The 8,785-nt window shown below is 34.3% G+C and overlaps 1 pseudogene; it reads left to right on the forward strand.

The window, feature by feature from the left end:
* The first annotated feature begins 452 nt into the window (after positions 1–452).
* Positions 453–791, forward strand: LOC100721810 (large ribosomal subunit protein P2-like; annotated as a pseudogene).
* Positions 792–8,785: the final 7,994 nt, after the last annotated feature.

Below are 8,785 nucleotides of genomic sequence, written 5' to 3' on the forward strand. Positions count from 1 at the left end.
CCTATAATGACTTTAAATATAACAAGTGTGTTAAAATCAGATATTTAGCCCATGCTTCTATTTAGAATCATGTATCCCTCTGCTTTTTAGGTTTTGAATGTGAGTGTTCTTCTGATGCTGAATGTGAGTGTTCTAATGATGCTCATTCTTGAATTTATAAACCTATTTAATTGCCAAATTTCTGATATTTTAACAAATAACATTTATGTTTTCCTCTTATTAGAAAAGTAACATGTTCTTCACTGAACACTGGGAAACATCGTCACAGTGCAAAAAATAAAACTTACTCTTAATTTTGTTTCAATTAGGTTTTGGATAAATATATTTGATAACACACTCAGTCTTTTTATACATAGGACTGACTTTTTAAATAAAAAAAATTAGCGTTGAGCTTTTGCGGCCCAACATCACAGAGGTCGCACACATGACACCTATCTGCTTCCACCATGGACATGAGGTACATGGCCTCTGCCTTGCTGGCCTTCCTCGGAGGCAACTCCTCCCTCAGCATCAACGACATCAAGAAGATCCTGGTCAGCGTGGGCATCCAGACAGAAGATGACGGGCTTGATAAGGTCATCAGTGAGCTAGATGGGGAAAACACTCAAGATGCAATCTCCCAGGGCACTGGCAAGCTTGTCACTGTGCCAGCAGGTCGGGCTGTGGCCTTCTCTGCTGCCCTAGTTATGCAGCTCCTGCTGCTGGTTCTGCCATGGCTGCGGCAGAAGAAAGCAGAGAGGGAGGAGTCCAAGTAGTCTGATGATGACATGGGATTTGGCCTGTTTGATTAAAATCCTTTCTTTCTGCAAATAAAGCCTTTGCATGCATCATATCTTTAAAAAGAAAGAGGAAGGAAGGAAGGAAGGAAGAAAGGAAGGAAGGAAGGAAGGAAGGAAGGAAGGAAGGAAGGAAGGAAGGAAGGAAGATTAGCAATGAACTCTTTATGCTATTTTGTAACTTTTATTTTGGTGACCTACTGTTTTCATGTCAATTATTGGTCATATAAGCTTGAGTTAATCAATCCTGCATTATACTATTTTCTTAACTCAAAAATGAGGGAGTAATTGCTTAGCTGACTGGATTATTGTGGGTAGGAATTTCTAAACCTTACTGTATTAGATTCATCTGGATACCTTTTCAGGTACCCAAATACTGATCACATCTCAGTCTCAAGATGGGAGATAGGCATCAGTAATTTCTAAATCTCTTAAAGTGATCCCAATTTACAACAAAGTCAAGCAATACAATTTGCATGATTAAAATGACATAAAATGAACCTGGCATCAAACAATGTTTCTCATTTATTAAACGTCTACTAGCATTAGCATTTTGTGTTCATCTTTTCATTTAACTCTTACTACTTCCCTATTAGGTTTCATGTCACATGTAGTAGGAAACCAAATCTTAGACTGATTGAAAAATTTACTTAGTGTCACATAACTTGTAATTAAGGAAGCAAGATTCAAATCCGTGATAGCCAGAGTAAATCCACACTACTTCACTATACTAAGCTGCACAAATATTACTATTCACTTTTTTTTGCTAACTTTTCCAGTCCTATCTAAACCATTGTATCATAATACCTTTCTCATTGAAGTATATATTAACAAAATTTACATCTGCATTTAATCGGTTTCTATTTATATCTCCTGCAAATTTACAGTTTTAGCCAAAGAAAATAGGGTTAGTTTGTGATAAAATTGTGCATGTCTATCTGATATGTTAACTGTACTTAAAATGTGGGATTTATCCCTTTATGCATAATAATGAACAGATAAGAAGCTGTATTTATGGATTACACTTGAAGTCTAGTTCAACCATCCTTTCAATATATAAAATTACTATAAGAGAATCTGTAGTGATGTAAAGCAAACTAATTACTACCATTAGAAAACTTACCATACATGTATATACATTTTATATACAATATAATTGTTTTGTAGTAGACAAAATTCTTAGCTGCACTGTGGTTTTAATAGGCCTTTAATCATGACTCTTCTACCGAGCTGTTGGTACAGGACTTCCATCTGTGGATATTTAGGAATTCTGGCAATTTTTATCATGTAGTAAGACATAGTCAAATTATTTCCATAACTTTGCAAGTTATTCATTCCACACTTTCTTTATTATTTCTTGGCATTTCAGGCTATTTTATTGCTCTGACCAAATGTCTACGTCTTGATAGCAAAAACATTGCTTTCATCTTGTCTTTACATGGTATTTTTGGAAGAACAAATTGACAATTCTCATGAATGATTCTGAGTTAGTAGAGTAGCATCTGCTCTTCCTCTTTTGAAGATCACTGAAACATGAAATTTATCATTTTAAAAGCAAAATCATTGCCCTATATGAGGTGTCAGAAAAAAAACTCCAGTGTCAAAGTCTTGAGTAGTCACTCAGAAAACCTAAAATCATTACTGTGTAGTTGGTAGCTGCTAGCAAATACTATCCACACCAATAATATATTTTCATAAACATGACTCCTGAACTAGCCTGCCTGTTTTCACTTATTTATTTGGGTCTTGACATTTGTCTTTAACAATTTGATATCCAGGATGAGCTCTCTTTTCAAAAATTTTAAATACTGAGGAGAGAAAGGCATGCATTCATTGCTTTTGATAGTATATTCAACCTAAAATTGGTAAATAAAATATTTTTCAAAGGAATTATCACTACTTAGATAATACATGGGTTTATTTTTTTCATTGTTTGTGAATTTTTTCATTCAATTTATTTTACTTTCAACATTCCTTTAATGGTTCAGTTTTGTTATATGTGTACTTTATTGACTGATTTTTTAAAAGATGCATCTTTCATTAAGGACTAGTGGGAATATGCTCAAAAATGTTAAAATGCTAGGCTTAGTAAAATTACAACAGGAAACATAGCCAGATTGAGAAATATCTTGCCAAATAGTAATTCTCAGCAAGCCATTTGGAAAGACTAAAATTTTTAAGTAGTTACTACCTTGATAAAAAATGTATTTTCTTCCTCCTTCCTTTTTTCAACATTAATGTTCTTGTACACATATTAAATTCTATATAGATACAATTCTAAAACATTCCTGGCATTTGTATGCAATTGTATATAAATGTTTGTCTTCAGAGAATCAATAAGTGCCAAGAAGTTCTCAGCAGCATAAATTATCTTTAGGAAATTAATTTACAATCATATTAACCACTGGGTTCTGAAACTGTATGCATTTTTTTCAAAGAATAAGTGAATAAATCTTTTAGTGACCAACCTCATGTCTTCCTAAGTTTTCCCTTGAGAGGAAAATACGTTAGTGTGACCAGTATACTCAGGCTTTGTAACTGCCAGAAACGAGAGACAATACTTTGGTTGACAAAGGAGTGTTGGAATAGGGAATTCCAGTAAAATGTTCAGAGAATGCTTCCTAGGTGGTAAATTAAACAAAACAAAACAAAAACAGTTCTAAAGCAAGAAAAGACCAAAGAGAACATGAGGAAAGAGTTACCTGTTACATGAGTCATGAGCAGTCTATCCATTTGCCTGAAACGAAACGGGAAGGTATTATAATGAGCAAGATGGATCCTTCGGGGACCTGTAGGAGTAGTAAAGAAGTTAAAATTTCTTTCTTTTTTTAGAAGTTAAATTTTATATAGTTTTATGTATTGATTTTTAAGAGGAATGGCATGTTCGAACTTTAATCTGAAAAGCATCACTCTGACCATTAGATTACACACTGGAGAAGGTAAGACTAATTAAAACATTTTTTAAAAACAGAGATGACCACAGCTGGCTCCAGAAGATGATTGTGGAACAAAGCATGAAGGTTAAAGAATGATCATTTAAAAGAAGCATCAGACATGGTGTTAGACATAAATTGTTTATAACCATTAATGAATATAGAATTGTTGTTAGTCCACCAATTCTAGTATGCAGGGAAAATGAGAAAAAGTTATAAAAGCATTAATAAGAACCCTGCTAAAGGTAAAAAAAATGATTTGGGTTGGGAGTATAGCTCTGATAGGGAACTTATCTGATATGCATAACACTGATTTAATCCCTAACGCTGACAAAAAAAAACCTTTATACTTTTTGAAAATGAGTTATTTAGTATATCAAGTCTTATTGGAGAGAATTCATATGATTCTGTCAGTGCCATTGAGGCATTTGATAAAATGAAATTCATTAGCCATTCCAAACAAGCCAAAAGCTCTGGCAGCTAGTATGAAGTCCAAGTTGGTTGATTTGACATCTACCCAGGGGATTGGTGGAGCACATTTCTGAGTGTATCTGGGTGGGTCCTGGAAGCGTGGCCATGGAGTTTGTGCCTGGTCCTTTCATTCTTCCCTGGAAGCTTCCCTGCTGCCATGAACTAAGCAGCTTTGCTACATCACACCTGTCTTCATCACTTTCTAGTTGCTCGGACAAAATACATGACACCCACACTTTAGAGGAGAAGAGGCTTATTTTGGCTTACAGCTTCAGAAGCTTCAGTACATGGCTGGCAGACTCAGACATCCAAGTGGCACAGTGGAAGGGTTTACCTTGGAGGGAAGCTGCTTACATCAAGGCATCCAGGAAGCAGAGGCAAGGGACAAGCTATGAGAGAGAGAGAGTCACCCTTCCAAGTCATGTCCCTAGTGACTCACATTTTCCCACTTCTTAACAACATATTCAGCTACAGCATCTCCATGATCCAATCACCACAAACACATGAGACTTGGGAGAGACATTTCAGATCCAAACCATGATAACACTCTTCTACCATGATGTCTTTGCGCTAGGACCAGTGGATCATGAACTGAAATCATGAGCAAATTAAATCTCTGCTTCTTTAAATTATGGGTGTTGGATATTATGTCTCAATGATGAGAAAGCTGACTAATACAAACCTTATTTAGGAACAGAAGAAAACTCTCTGGTGGGTCTCAGAAACCACAGGAGAAAGAGGTATGAGGAAGTTCATTCACTGCTGTGGGACTGGTTTCCCAACCTGCCCTGTGTGTGTTCTACCTGAGACAATGTTTGCCAATAGCAACCCATGTGGAGACCTTCAACACCACTGGAATGTGGCAACTTGAAGCTCTCCTGTTGACTCCCAATTCAGAGTCCAGAGGCACTGGGTTAGCAGTCCTGCTCATTTACTCCTAGGGCTCAAAAGGTCAGCACTTTAATTCTCCTAGCCAGACCAGTCATATCTCCTTTACGCCATGGATGGAAGATTTTACAGCTACTTCTGAGTGTCTTCTTCCCTTTTCCTCCCTTTAGAATAAAGTTTTCTGGGGTTTGATTCCACAGTTTTTCAACTTTTGTGTTCTTGACGTTTGAGGCCAGATAACTGTGGGAAGCAGTCCACATCTTGCAACATAATTACCAAAATTCTTGGCCTTTATCATTAGATACCAGTATAGCACTTTCTTTCTTCCATCCTCCGCTCTTTCCACCCAACTGTGAATACGAAAAATGTCTTTGGACAATGGCATTGTTAAAAAGAGAGAAAGCCACCAAAATGAGAATTACTGGGATAGATGACAATGTAATGACTTCCCTAGCTTATTGATTTATGTTATATTGCATTTACCAACAAAGTCTCAGCTGGAGCGGGGGGAGTAGAACTATCTGTCAGTCAGCTCAAGCTGTTACTGAAAAGTCCCATAGGTTGGCTGCAAAGTTGGATTTTATTTTATCACCATTCTGAAGGTTAGAAGTGAGATCAAGGTACCAACATGGTCAGATTCTTCTGGAGATTTGGCTGGCAGAAAGCCACTTTTTTGCTGTGTCTTCATGTGGAAGAAAGGAAGAGAATGCAGGTATCTCTCTTTCCTCCTGTAAGCATTCAAAGTCTATTAGACAGGACTCCACCTTTATGACTTCATTTAATCTTTAGTCATCTCCTGAAAGACTATTTCCAGTACAGTCACATGAGTGTTAAAGAGTTTCAGTATATAAAATTTGGGAAGACATAATTTAATTCCTAGAACTCCCTAAATAAGATTTTAGAAAATTCTTTCCCCAAACCCAACAACAATTATTTTTAGTAAACATTTTTATATCAATAATAAGACAGGGATTCCTGTTATTATCACTATTCTTCAAAACAAATAGGAAATTGACAAGCTAGAAAATAAAAGAAGTAACTTAAATATGAGAAAGTAAAAAATAATACGATCTTTATTTTCAGTTGGTATGGTCATATACTTAGAAAATAAAGATATTCTGCTAAAATCACTATTAAAGTTAATAAGAGAATTTTTCCATGGGCTGGCCAGATACAAAATTAGCAGTATTTCTATTAATATTATACAAATAGAAGTCAGAATTAGAAAATATCTCATATAAGTACAATACAAAAGATAAATTATTCAATATCTAAGAAGATAAGAATTAGAACTAAATAAAGAAAATGATAACATTTATTGGGAATCATAAAACTAGACCTGAAAAAGGAACATATAATTTTGTCTATATTAATGCATAAATTTATTGTAGTTCTAGTCAGAATCCCAACAGGACTTTTCCCCAAAACTGGTCAAATAATTTATAAATTCATGTGGAAGATGTAATATGTGTATTAACTTTCCACTTAAAAAATAACATCAAAGTTAGACTTAGACTTGCTTTATCAGCTATTGAATTACTATTAATCACTGTTATCAAAACACTGTGTATTAGCACAGTAACAGACAAAAAATAACAAAAAATCAATACAGCTGACAAAAAATAAAAAATCAATGCATTTCACTTTAGTAGAAAAAATATTTTTTCTCATATATGATGCTAGCACTACTGATCTTAAAAATTATAAGGCAAAGGATAAAAAGAAACAAGGCCCTTTCTAAACCTTAGGATGTTCAAAGCAAGGAAGTAGAGACTTAAAAATATATAGAAAAATAATAGATTTGGTTACACAAAATTAAAACACCTCTTTCCGGGAGGGGAAGTAAGATCAAGGGTACCAACTGAGATTCAAAGAATTAGACACATTTATTATATTTTGAGGTGTAAATAATAGTATTTAAGATAGATGAGAAGTGGGTTTAAACGTAGGAAGAAAATGGGATTCGATTCAGATTTTGTGAGATTATTTAAAAAAAATAAATATAAAATTTCTCATACCAAATTAGACAAAAGTATATCCTCAGAATGAAAAAAGAAATGACAAAAAACCCCCATAAAATGTAAAAAATGCCAAATAGTATAACATTACAAAATACTATAAACATTATACAAAAGATACACTGTTTTAATCAATCAACTGCTTTAAATGTTTTGGCAATAAATTCTGATATTGCCTTTTATGCCATAATGATCTTGTAAGATTATTTTCTAAATAAAAAATGGAAAGATGATTCTGTCTTTGTTCTAGCATGATTGGTCAAAATATATTTTATTACTGAGAACTGGTATACATAAAATGTGTTATACCTTTGCTATTTCATAGTATAACTTTAAGCTTGCAATTTATATATAAAAATTTTGAGAAATTTGGTCATACAATTTTTATTTTTAAAACGTATGCATTATTTATAAATATATCTCACACTACTAAGTGTATTTGTTGTAAGAGAATTTCTATTTTGATTAAAATCCATTGTATCTCAAATATTACCATAGTTAGCTAAATAAATGCTATATTAAATAAGTTCTATATTAAATAAATCGTAAATAAGTGCTAAACACTACACTTTAATGACTAAAAGACTTTCCCACAGACTAATTTTGAATTCCTATATTCCAAGTATATTTCTCTTCTCTAGACAATCCTGAGTGACACTGGTCATGTTGATATTGCAAAAGAACCACAAGCTTGGAACTTTCATGTCATAACATTCCTTTCCCAGAATCTACCTCACACAAGAACCATGAACAATAATTTACATATATACAGAAATGATTGTGGACAGCGTAAGTTTATACCACTAAATCCAAACTAACACAATCTCCCCTCAGTCAGTTCCCAAAAGTGCCTGGGAAAATGGTGTGAAGGGAAAATCAGAGAAAAAAGAGGTATAATCTTAACTAATTGCAGGTAAAATATGTTACTGTTGCAAATTTTTTCCAAAACCTATGGCCATGTGAACACAGTTTGGTTCCAGGGTCTTTCAAATGATGACAATGAAATTAAGTTTCGTTCATTCTTGGTAACTTTACATCTGATTGGCAGAATTGTGTATTGCTCCTGGGTTTCTGGCTTAAGTAGGTCAATCCAAACTCACGAGTAAAACACTCCCTCATTTGAAGTTCTTGCTATTTAACTGGAAAACTAGGTGTTTAAGTGCTACCAGAAAAGAGAACTGTGCCATAACTAGCTGCCTGGCACAAGAAGCTTTTCTGCCTGGCCCAGAAACTCCTTCTCCATGTAGAGGAACTGGACAGCCCCCTCAAGTAACACAATCATTGCCCCTGCAAAAAACAGGATCAGTGGCATAAAATAAGACAAATGGATGAAAACGATACCACAAAAGCTTCAATCAAATAGTCACTTGAATCACAGCCTACAAAAGTGGGCCAGATTATTGCAAATCTTCAACTTCTTCTACACCATCTGGCTGTGAGCTAATAACTTCTTGGGTTATTTTTTAAAATTCAAAAATAGTTCCACACCAACTAGAGAGTCCAATAGTTCACTTTATGTCTATGCCAATTTATTTGCCTTCTTTCTGGTTGTAATAGAAGGGTCACTGGCCTTATCTTTGTCCAACATTGTCAATTAATCATTTTTAAAAGAATTTTTGCTGTTGTGTTTTCTTCCTCTACTACATTATTACTTTCTTCTTTATAGAATCCTCTCCATTCACATTTTAAGACTGTTGAG

This window comes from Cavia porcellus, unplaced genomic scaffold (assembly GCF_034190915.1).
Source record: "Cavia porcellus strain 051 isolate PalLab524CR breed Dunkin Hartley unplaced genomic scaffold, mCavPor4.1 scaffold_1, whole genome shotgun sequence".
Classification (NCBI taxonomy): domain Eukaryota; kingdom Metazoa; phylum Chordata; class Mammalia; order Rodentia; family Caviidae; genus Cavia; species Cavia porcellus.